General features: G+C 41.9%; 1 long non-coding RNA gene across 1 annotated transcript; it reads right to left on the reverse strand.

The window, feature by feature from the left end:
* Positions 1-576: 576 nt before the first annotated feature.
* Positions 577-2,601, reverse strand: LOC143607892 (uncharacterized). The gene is made up of 4 exons (XR_013149079.1): positions 2,460-2,601; positions 2,219-2,365; positions 1,340-1,403; positions 577-727 (listed from the first exon to the last, which is right to left on the reverse strand). It is a non-coding gene; the product is annotated as an uncharacterized LOC143607892 (long non-coding RNA).
* Between the last annotated feature and the right edge of the window lie 9,937 nt (positions 2,602-12,538).

Raw genomic sequence — 12,538 nt, forward strand, 5'->3', positions numbered from 1 at the left:
AAACGTATGCTTTTTATATAATTAATGGAAGAATCAGTTTTTAACAATCACGTATAAAGAATTACACAAAGTACAACTGTAAATTACAACATCATCCACCTCTATTCTAATAGCCTTTTCTCATCGTTAGCCTTTTGACTTTCTTCATTTCCTCAACCTGCAAACAAATTTGTCATAATAAATTGCATATCAAGAAATTAAAGAAATATCAAGATTAACATAACTACTAAGAATATGAAAGAAAAAAACTATCGTTACCTTTCCCATAGTAGTTTCGTTTGCAATTTCCCAAGCCCTTCATTCACGTCAACTTGGTCAAACCGTTTGCGTTCTTATTGTAGAAAATTACGGCCAAAATATGAAAGAAAAACAATGGAAAAAAATTTTGAGGTGTTTCTTGATCAAGATTAACATAACCAATCAAGATTAAAAAAAAAATGAGAACATGGTTATTATTGTGTATAAGTTACCCATTTTTTAAAAACCTGAAACATGTATATATTTGTATTTTTTATGTATTGGTAAAAATAATCATAATATCTGAAGAGAGAAATAGATAACGGTTGAAAAGCTATACGTAACGCTTCTTATATCTCCCATGTTCAGCTTTAGGAACACTTAAGTGACACTGCTGATCGGTAGTAACAATTTTCTGGAAGAAGTTATTCATGTATTGTTCGTTCATGCTAATACGTAGTGATGCATTTATTTTAAAAACCTGGGAAACCTAGAACACAGTGCTGCAGATTGTAATTTAACCTGTAAGTGTAATTTAATTTTAACAAGTTAAAGGAAAATATAACCACAAAAGAGCATCAAAATCAAATGCACCAATAATTATATCGTATTGGAATAAAAAACTTCTAATATGATACAATATCAAATAACTCACATCAACAATGCTGACAATCACATTCTGCATAAACAATTTAGCATAATCGGAGTCATGTAACCCTATTAATAAACCTAAAGAAATGAGCATAAAAAAGTGGCAGGTTGGGTGTCGTAAATATAACGGAGTTTCCACGCAGTTGTGCAAATTACCATAAAGGACATCCGATATGTATTATAGATTATAAATATGTATGTATTTAAGATAGTAAATAAAAATAATAACATATAGCTGACTCGTTTAGGCTTGTGAGCCAGCTTAAGCTCGATAAGTAAAGCTTGAGCACCTACTTATTTATTAAACAATAAGTTTGAGCTCGTTTAACCTCAGTTCAATTCTAGCTTTTATCAAGCCATTCTCGAGCAAAATCTAAAAGGGAAAAACTAAACATCCGTTTCCATGAAAAATGGAACTCCACTCCTTTCGAAAAACAATATTATTATTTACCTCATAGTGCCCACTTATGACTGGTGGCATTTGTATGCAAGAAACCGCAGCTGATCCATGTCACCTAAATTACACATAAAATTAAATCACATTCTATAAATATTAATGTGGTGAGAAAATTAAAATTAAAAAAAATTGATTTCAGATACACACACATTCACTCTGTTTCAAATTAGAAACAAAAATGGACTTTGAGAATGCAATTGACTCGGTTTAATCACTTCACCCACCATATTATTTTAAATAATCCAAAAGAGCTTTGTTCTCCAAAAAAACACACAGCCCCATTTAATGATGTTAAGATCTAAGCAAGACAATTTTATGAGTTAGATCCATAATAATGATTAATCATATAGAAATTAAGCATTTAACAACCAACGGTAATGACAAATTTCACCACCAGTTTATGAAACAAACATTATCTGACACAAAAAAACAAATTAACCTAAGATTGTAGATCATATCTTCAGTAGCAGTCAATAAAACCACTTAAATAAGTCATTATTTTCTTTGAAAACAATTATACTTCATAGAAACATCCACACGATTTACAATGAAGTGGCAGGTAAGCGGGCAACAAGCTGCGCCGCAACCCCCTTTTGGATAGCAAACCCAATCCGACTAAACAAAGTTTCGATTCTTATGGGCTGATACGTTACTATACACAACTTTCTGGACCCTATTCAAAAGGTCTGTGGTTATTTTCTTCAATTGTCAACCTACTATGATTATTAATCTAAATATCAACCAGATATACAAGCCAAGAGATAACAGATATAATTTGTCATTCACCAAATGAAGTTGTTATCAACACACAAATTCATTTGATGGTTGAAGTTATGATAATCATGTTTTCACATAATGACTCGATAATGTTACCTTCATAGCTGCAACAATGGGAAGCAAAATCACCGATGAAAAGATTACGACGGTTCATTGAGAATCGAAAAGGCAACCGATGTGGCTCCATGTGGAAAAAAATATGCACCTATTAGTGCTTTTAAAGATTTGGAAATCAGAATAAATCTGCAACATCAGGTGTGTATTTTAGATTAAATTAGATTAGATTGAAACAAAAATTGATGGAGTAAAACAAATTACGTGGAGAGGTAATATTCGCCTTTCATGTTACCGAATCTCTTTTGGGCATTTTGTCGAGCATCTGACGTGCAAGGTTGAGACTGTTATTCCTATGCATCCAGATTTAATGTGTTATGTTAAAGTGATTCCCTCATATACAAAATCAACAACCAAATAAAAAAACATCAACAAACACTTTTGGAATTCAATACTTCACACGTATAATAAAGCAAGAGTAAATAATACGGCAAGGTTGCCTACATTATAATGTAATAGATTAATACTTATTAAACATATTGGATGGACAAAATGATCATTTGACGACCCCGTAAAAGAAGACGCCGTTGAATTAAATGCTCCGACGACTTCAGCACTTGTTTTCCTCCGAAGACTGTACCTCTTCCCTAGACATTAACGGTGTAATTGAATGCAAAATCAATGCTATCCCTCAATTGAATGCTTAGGGAGATTGAATCCCCAATCCGTTTCAATTAAGCCCTTCCCAAGTCGATTGCTAGTCTCCTTTGTTGGCTGATACAATGGATTAGGTACAGTGGTGTTTGAAGATCATGTTACTGGTGAAGAAGTTGAGAGCTTAAACAAAAGGTTCAAGATCTATCTGTTCTGTTAATTCTATTTCAATTATTTGCTGTTACATTTTTTTTGTTGTTAACAAAATGTTAGATTTTTCTTTTGTCATTGATATGTTACCCTAGAGTTCGTTGCAGATCTGATTTGATTTTACTATTATAGTTGATATCGGTATTTTGACCTTTTGATTACCCCCTGAGGTTCCATTGTGTTTCTCTGAATATAGCATCGGATTTGAAGTTTTAAAGTGTTTATTTGATTAAGTTTTGCCTGTAGTTTGGTTTTAAAAGTTAAAGTCTCTGATGCTATGTGAAAGGATTTTTGACAAAATTTTATCTATAGCGGTACCTTTTGAAGTTTTTCATTAGTTGTGATGAAGGTGATATCTTTTGTTTTCTCTAATTAAACTGCAAACACCCAAACAACGCATGCTTATGCTGCTCTGCTCTCACACGCCATCGCACTGTGTCATCTCTTCATGGGTTGACTCAATATTCAATCGAATTATTTAGAGTTTACAATAATCTAGGTTACTTTCTTGTTGATGAATCTGCAATCTGCCTCTTGATTAATTTCTTGGTTGCTCTAAATTATAATTTATGTTATAGAGTTATGTTATCTGATGATTGATTTCTTTTTGTTTTTTACCTGATTGAGTTCTTAATTTGTAAATTGCTGAGTGATGTATTGATCGTTAACTAACATTATTCTTAGATGAAACTACATTACTACTATTAATGTAAGCACTTGTTTTAGAAACTTTAGCTAAAACTATTTTAGTGCTGCATTCTTATTAGATGAAATTACATATATTGTTAAAAACTTAATCCAAAAAGAAATATAAAAAGATGATATCTCTGTTGTAGCAGGATATCAAAATAACTAAATTGAATATAAAATAAAATACATGTATTTTATAAGGATTAACCATGGAGAATGTCAAAAATAATTGGTGAATTTAGTGATTATTTGTTTCTGCACCTTCTGTTTCATTGGCATTCTTTAATTTTTAAGTAAATAACAAAATTGACACATTTAAATTGTATGTATTGAAAGTCACCTAAATTAGTTGTAGCGATATCGCATAGCGTACAGTATTTTTTAAGTGCACTTTAGTAGCCAAACCGTCGTAAACAAAGCATAATTTTTTTATGAAAAGGGCCCCAATTTAGGAACTCGCTTTGGGCCTTTTAATTTTGCTTAACAAATGAGTCTAAGGATTACAAACCTTCATGAAAATAGGAATTCCAATCTTGCCATTAAATCACATCTCTTCAATTTGGTCTTTTTAACTTTAAACGTGAACTATATGATTAGCTTATATATTTTCAGGCAATTATTTTTGAACACTAATTCTCTTTGTATTATGACATATTGTCGTCTAAAACACTAAATAGGAAGATCAACAATTGGTGATTACACGGCTTTTTTTATTATTGTTGTGAGTTGTTATAACAATTAAGTTAACAGCTTGTTTTAAGAATTACACTAAATATTATAAACATTATATTATTATTTTTTACATGTCTGGCTTTTCTGGGTCGACTGCAGGTCCTGGTGTGCAATGTTACCAGGTCGATCTTACTTCAGGCCATAGTTACCATGTGTTTCAGTCAAAAATATGGTTTCTGCAATAAGAACAATTGAGTCATTGGGTGCTGAATTTAAATACATGCCATTTCAAACTTGACATTTGACAGTTGGCTGAAAGTTTGACTTTATGTTGGTCAAACTTGATGGTTGGGTTGTTCAATTTCAAACATGCATAAACTATTAACAAAATTATTGTTTTCAACTATTGAACACGGATCACTTAAAGAGTAGGCAAACCTTTCCTTTATGGTATTCTTCTAAGTAGCGATAATGATGACGTATACGAAAAAGTAAGTCATATTCTAGCATATGTACCTTTTTTATATCTTTTTAAGCACTATTTTTTATACGTTTGGATCATTAATTATATTTGTGTTTATATTTGTTTTTCTTACTATACTGTTCAAGCTGATGGCTCACTAGCAAGAGGATAAGGTACGCGGTGTACGCTTGTTATTAAGTGTTATTGTTTTGAATCCTATTAAATCATTGTTTTCATTATTGAAGTCAATTACTAAATACTTCTGATTTCAAACTATACACATTTCATTAAATACATTTTATAGTATAATCCTTCTCTTCACCTTACACTTGCAGGATGCTTACTTTGTTGATAAATCAAGAAAAAAATGCTATTTATCTTTGTTATTGAAGAAACACTAATTGACCCCGGGCAGATTACGGATAATCTGGGGGTTAAATAGATGTTTTCCACGAGGGGTTATGTCCGGCAAAGATGGTTCTTCTGGTGACCTGCAAAACAGACACCGTGAGCTCGTCACTGAGAAGGGGGGGGGGGGGTACCTCCTTGTGACCACCCTCCGGCGTGAGAATCAGACTAGATTGCTCTTGAATATAAGTGTATATTAAGAGATTGCTAGAGAATATAAGATGTGATAAGGTAATGTAATGTGTCCATACCATTCCAAGGTGTTGGAGTATTTATAGCCGAAGGTAGGTTTCCAAGAAGGTACAGCCGGCTGAATAGTATTCCTGTTCTGCCAACTGTGGGCTACGCACACGCCATGCTGGCAGTTGGTGGGTAGGCAGCGGCTGATAGGGACCAAGCCGGCTGTGTACTATTCCTTTTCCACCAACTGCAGGCTATGCACGTGCTACGACAGGTTGGTGAGTAGGCAGCGGCTAATAGTGACAGGGGTTGGTGAGTAGGCAGCGGCTGATAGTGACCAGGCCGGCTGTGTACTATTCCTTTGTCACAGTGAGCTGTCGCTGCTTTGGTCAGACCTTTTGTCCATACCTCGTCAGGTACAGTACAAAAGGTCCTCCAGTAGCGTACGGACTGGCTCATTTGGGCGGGAGTATTCCCCGGCTTTGGGCGGGAGTGTTCCCGGCTTGCTCACTCCTTCTTCAGGTGACATTACTGAATTATTTAAAGAGTTAAGTGCCTTGTGCGTGTAGCCTTGCTGCGCAGGTAGCCTTCCCTGATGGCTTGTATCCGCAGCTGCGGGAACAGGCGGGGTACTTCACCATTGGGAGGCTTTTCCTGCGGGAACAGCTTGCGTACTGCGCGTAAGGACGTCACGTCTTTGAGCATGGTGGGTCCTGCGGATCCAGTTGGTTTCTGCGCCGACGTCCCTCTTCAAGGTGAGTTGCGAGTTTAGCCTTTGCGCAGACGTCCCTGTTGAAGGTGAGTCTTGCGGGTTCAACTGCGTAGACGTCCCTCTTTGAGGTGAGTCTTGCGGGTCCAACTGGGCTCTGTTGGGACCTACCTCTTCAAGTCCCCCCAGTCCAATGTTCTTCTCATGAATTGTTAATAAGTGAGGTGAACTTTTGGACTTAAGCAAAGGGTTTTGAAAAGGGTTTAGTTTTAAGGTTTTCCATGGGGATTCGTCCCGCGGAAGTCCTAATGTCACGTGCAGAAATTCCCGACTTTTCTGCTTGATCTTTGGGTATGATGCGGGTAGGTCTGTAACCTCCTCGCAAGTCAGGAGCGTTGAGTTCCACTTGTGTAGATTCTCGATGAGATTTTGGTAGTTTTGAACATAGTGATCAATTATATTATAACAACCAATTCCATCTTGGAGCTTCAAACAATCTAGTTCTCGACGTTCCCGCTATGCGGGGATGTTATTCCCGTTTCCGCAAGCATGGCCCAGAAGATCCTTCTTGGTTTCAATTCCCTGCGGAGTACTAGGTATGTGAAGGGTTTCGCCTTTACACTGTACCTGCACTCGTCTTATAGTTACTTTACTTCCAAGGTATTACTGGCTTCAATTCCCTGCGGGTGCTAAGTGTGTGAAGGGTTTTGCATTGACACTGTACCCGCACCCGTCTTATAGTTACTTGGTTGCCCAGGTATTCTTGGCTTCAATTCCCTGCAGGTGCTAAGTATGTGAAGGGTTTTGCCTTAACACTGTACTCACACCTGTCTTATAGTTACTTGGTTGCCAAGGTAAGGGGTATAGTCCCGCTTACTTTTGAATCTTTTGAATCTTTTTGAATCTTTGTGAAAGGATAAGAACAGTCCAAACTGTTGAAACGTCGTCCGACGGTTTCTTTTGACAGTGTCAGGACGTGCAGGAAGTTATGGCGACGTGACAGTATATGGTCATTCCAGACGCTTTTTCAGGCGCGTGGGCGCGAGTTTTCAGGCGCGTGGCCGCGAAGTTTACAGCACGCGTCCTGTCAACAGCTGTTGCCAGCTTGCTTTTTCCACGTGTCATAGTTTCATTGCACCAGTGTTTTCCTCTCTCTTCCGCATTAAATTCATCGCATTCATTGCGATGAGTATATAAAGGGAGGAGAGGTTGCATCTCAACTTAGAGTTTCACCTCTCTTCTTCTTCTAAACGATTTCCGGCGAATACTCTAACTTTTCTGTCAAGCATTCTCCTGAAATCGTTCTTGTTTATATTCAAAACATGTCTTCTCATGATCTTGAAGTTACTGCTGAAGAGTCGGACGTGTATTCTGAGAACCCGTCGTCCACTTCTGATAGGGACGATAAGAGTACTGCTGGCGAGTGCCAGTGTGCTATTCCCGTCGACCAGTATCAGTACATCGTCAGGAAGTTCATGCTCGAGCCTTTCGAGCCTAAGTTTCCTTAGCCACACCAGACGGTGTACGATGCCCCCAAGGGCAAAATAGGGGTGTATGCTGCATTCTTCATCTATGGGAATCTCAGGTTCCCATTGACGAAGTTTGTATACCGTGTTCTGGAGAGACACGGTGTGCACCTGACGGAGGTACACCCAATGGCGATCGCAAAGATCCGCCATTCTGAATGGGTGTGCCTCATTCTGGGCGTAGAGCCCCATGTCGACCGCCTGATGACCTTCTATTCCTGGAGGTGCATCCAGGGTTGGTATACCTTGGTCACTCGGATCAAGGGTTTGAAGATCTGCGCTACCGAGCGCAGTCTTCGGTCTTGGAAGCGGGAGTTCTTCTATATCTCCGCTCGAGTCGTCCCCATAGCGATGACGTTCAAGAACGGGAGAGCTCTCCCGAACCTTCACGCCTTCAACTACGAGGAGGCGGAATGGTTCTCCAAGATTTCCCGGGTCCAGTCTCCGGTTTACCGCTTTGCGGAGTCCGGGATGGTGATGCTCGGGATGAGCCGGGTGTGGAAAGATGCTGGGGCGGAGGCGCCACAGATCCCTATCGTCCTCGAATACGGTTTGAACTCTATCCCTTACGGTATGCTCCGTCTTCTTTGCTGACTTAAAGTTTTCTTCTAACTGTTTTTCTTTTGTTTTCAGAGGGAAACGACCTACAGTCGCTCCTGCATCCGCGGGAAACTGGTGGTCCCGCTCGGATGGGTACCCGTGCTCTTGATGAGAACGAGTTGCCCATCTTGGAGCAAACGGCGGATCGGTTTGTGGAGGTCTACCCGCCGGGCCACCCGATCATGAGCGTCACGCGGCCAGGTAAGGAGTTATTTAACCCTCGCCCTGTGAATGCTCAAACCTCTGCTGGAATTTCTCTAATTTTGTCATCTTCTGATGAGGAATCCGCAGATGGTCCTTTCTTCACGCGGAAGAAGAAGGCTGCTGGCGGGAAGGGTAAGGCGAAGGTTGCCTCTACTGCCGATCAGGGGAATCGGTCAGAGTCGGAGACCGAGAGTGAAGAGGTGGCGGGGAACCCTGGTGGTGATGAGACCACTGTTCCGGAGGTTGAGACAGCTGTCACCTCCGGGCAACCTAGTACAACGACGGTGACCGGCGTGAAGAGGCCGGCTCCATCGGGTTCGTCCCCGCCTATTCGCACCTTCAAGCTCAAGAGGACTCGTAAGTGTAAACTTTAACTTTAACTTCATATCTTTCCGCCATTATATTTAACTATCTTGTCTTCACGCAGGCGTGGATGTAACTCCATTCCAAAGTGGTGCGGGGAGGAGTACCTCTGGACCCACGACGGTAGGTTTGGTCAACCTACCCGAGGCGATGACCCAGGCGGCTGCGCCTGTTTCAAGTGTTGGTTCAGTTGCTCATCCCGTTGAGGCAACTGTTCCAACTGTAACATCATCCCCGCCGGCTGTCTGTGCGATCTTCATGGAATCCTTCACTGAGCCGGCGGTGATATTTTCTGCGGGTTCTTCCTCAGCGGCGGCCACGGTTGTGAGTTCACCTCCAGTGAGTTCACCTCCGATGGTCTCTACCGCAGTGGGTTCGACCGTGCCTCCGGCGCCGGCGACTACCTCGTCCCCGGCCGGTTCAGCAGGTATGTTCGGGGCTTCTAGCCAATCTTTGCCTCCTTCCCATCTGCCTAACCTCTTGGATGGATATCCGTTAGGTTCGGGTGATGGGTTTGGCGGCTACCGGCCTACTGTCGACCCTACAAGTGCGTAGGGTTATTTTGGCCTTTTTATATATATTTTTGTTTTTTATCATCTTTTCCTAACTGCTTTTTGTTTTTGCAGTGTCGGATTCGAATGAGGTGTTTGTTCCGCGGTGGAACATCTGCCGGGGAACCACCCTTCGGACGGCTGTGGATTGCGTCGAGTGGGCGCGCCACGCCGCCCCCAGTGGTGCACTGGGAGAAGCTATGTCGAGCTACCAAGAGGGTAGGCTGACAAACGAGCTTCGAATTCTCCTTGCCCGGATGCAGCCGCGCGTCGAGCTGCTTTGTCGTGAAAACGACAAGTTAAAGGCGGCTCGTATCCAAGAACTAGCTCAGGCGCGGGCTATCCGGGAGGAGAACAGGAGACTCTCCGCCGTTGCTGCGGAGAAGGAGAAGGCCTTCAAGGCCCTCGAGGTTGAAGTTCAGGCCCGTCTCGAGGCCCGTTCCAAGGCTACCCAAGCTGTTAATGAACAGCTTCGGTTGGCTAAGGAAACTGCACGGAACGCAACTGAGAGGGCCACCAAGGCTGAAGCTGTTGCTGAGCCTCTACGCACTGAGAATGAGGAGCTCAAAGCCAAATTAGAGAGGCTCCAGCAGGCTCATGATGCCTTGGCCATGGAAGATGCCAAGAAGCTCCAAGAGATCTTGGACCAGAGAGGGGTGCTTGACCACACTGAGTGTAAGCTAAGGGGCGTCGAAGAGGCTGCAGCCAAAGATGTGTTGCTTGCCAACCTTGCAAAGAAAGAAGCCGAACGCGCCCGTAATGAAGCTCAAGCTGCCCTCCAGGAGGCTCTGGTTACCAAGGAATGGCTTCTACGAGGAGCATTGTCGCAGGTATGCATAGCTTCATAATATCTTTACGCTTTTCTTTGTACTTAGAAAAGGTTTTGATACTTGTAGTTTTGTTTTGTAGGTTGTGCATCGGGTCTTCACGGACACATCATATGACGATGCCATGAGCGCAGCCCTCAACGCTTCTCATGAGGATGGGGAAAAGGCTGGCTTCTTGCTTGGTCTAGGGTTCGTTGAGAATGGCATCCCGCCTTCCAACTTCCCTTTATATGATGTGGATACTGAAGCTGTATATGACCAAGCAGTGAACCAGTATGCCGCCTTCCGGCATCCGGTGGTGGAGAAGGTGAACGAAGTTGCTGCTGCTGATGATGGGCTAACCATTCTCAAGACCTTCCTTGAACTGCCACAGCCAAGTGATGGTGCGGGTACAAGTGGGTTTGGAGGGAGTGGTCCTGAAGCTTGAACCTTTAGATCCTTCCCACTGTTAGGATAGGTTTATATCTTTGTATAGATTTATATTCTTGTAGGCGGGTAGATACCCGGCCATTCTTGTAACAGTTGAATTTTTATGGAATATAAATCTTTTGTGCGGGTAGGACCGTCACTCTTGCTTTATAAACGTTATACGACTTGCTCATGCATATTATAGTTTAATTTGGCACTTTTTTTGCCGCATAAACAATATATGATTCGCTTGTGCATATTTTAGTTTAACTTAGCAATTTCTTAAGTACTTTGGATAAGTTAACCTATCAACGTGACAGATAATAGGTTAAAGTTTTGCTTCTTCTTTCGTGATTGTGCGGGTAAGACCGTCACTTGCACTTAGTAGGATGGCTAAACTTTACCTATATCTGACCTGCGTGGATGTTTTCCTCATTTTTTCCTTGAAGAGATTTTCTAAGTGTTCTGAATAAGTTAACCGTTCGACGCGCGGTTGTCAATAGGTTAAAGTTCAGTTTCCTCTATCATGATTTGTGCGGTTAGGCCCGGCACTTTCATTTAGTGGGATGACCGAACTTCACCTATGACTGACCTGCGTGAAGGTTTGTCGTTTTTTGTGTTTATGCGGGTTTTGCCGCCTTCCACACGCAACGATTTCTTCACACTTATTTATGCGGTGAAAACCGGCATATTAGTGTTTTGAATAAATTGACCGTTCGACGCGCGGTTGTCAATAGGTTAGTTCGGTGTCCTCTATCATGATTTGTGCGGTTAGGACCGGCACTTTCATTTAGTAGGATGATCAAACTTTACCTATGACTGACCTGCGTGAAGGCTTTCCTTATATTTTCTTTAGAAATTTGTCGTTTTGTGTTTATGCGGGTTTTGCCGCCTTCCACACGCAACGACTTGCTTTCCCACTTATGTATGCGGTGAAGACCGGCATATCAGTGTGGAAAGTTCATTAAGTATAAATGTAAGACCATCAGCGTCAATGTGATAAGGAGAATCATTTCCATTAGAAGTGGCTCTAGGCCTTTTCTTTTACAAGTTTGGAATTGATCTACATGCAGACTGTGTAATTGAGCTCCCTTCCATGTTCTTGGGAGTGTCATCGAGCCTTTCGAGCCGATATGCACTTGGTTCGGAATCTCGTTGTTTACGCAGTATGTAGTCTCCGACATTGAAGCTGCAGTTTTATTCGTGTTTTCCCCAACTGGGGTTCTACACGCATTAGCCTGCTCAGCGTTCATTACGCCACGAGGTGCGTCAGCGTCCCATCTCTGACAAATGCTTCGACGATGTTCTTCAAGTCTACGCATTCCTCGGTGTTGTGGCCTCTTGTCCTGTGGAAGTCACAGAATTTGCTCTGATCAGCGTTGTGACGCTCTCGGATTATTGGAGCCTTTGGCCATGGCCATGGGAGCCTCTCGGTGTCGAATATCTCGGTGACGCTTTTGGTGAGTGGCGTCCATCTGGAGTTCCGGTTCGACGACTGCATGTTATCATTTCCGCCTAACCGAGGGTGCGAGCCGGATGAGGTGTCAAAGTTTACCCTTGACTGCCAAATGCCTAGCTTCCTCTTTTTGTTTAGTCGGGCGGTAAGGACATTGTTTTCTCTTGTTTTTTGGGTGTAGAGGTTTGTGCTCTGGGGAAGATCTCTACCCAGTTGCTTTTCCGTTTCCGCGAAGCGTTTAGCTGCTGTCATGATGGCATCCCATGTGGATGGCATGCCATCTTTACCCGTTAAGGTGCGGATGAGCTCTGGGTCTTTTGCGCCCTGGATGAAAGCAGCGCAAACAAAATCTTCGCTAATACTACCCAGACTTAGCTTCTTTGAGTTGAAGCGAGTGATGAAGTCTAGCAAAGATTCATCTCCCTCTCGAATGCAATTGAG

The sequence above is a fragment of the Bidens hawaiensis genome, unplaced genomic scaffold (assembly GCF_021521415.1).
Source record: "Bidens hawaiensis isolate Kalapana, Puna unplaced genomic scaffold, B.hawaiensis_p1.1 tig00088928_1, whole genome shotgun sequence".
Classification (NCBI taxonomy): Eukaryota; Viridiplantae; Streptophyta; class Magnoliopsida; order Asterales; family Asteraceae; genus Bidens; species Bidens hawaiensis.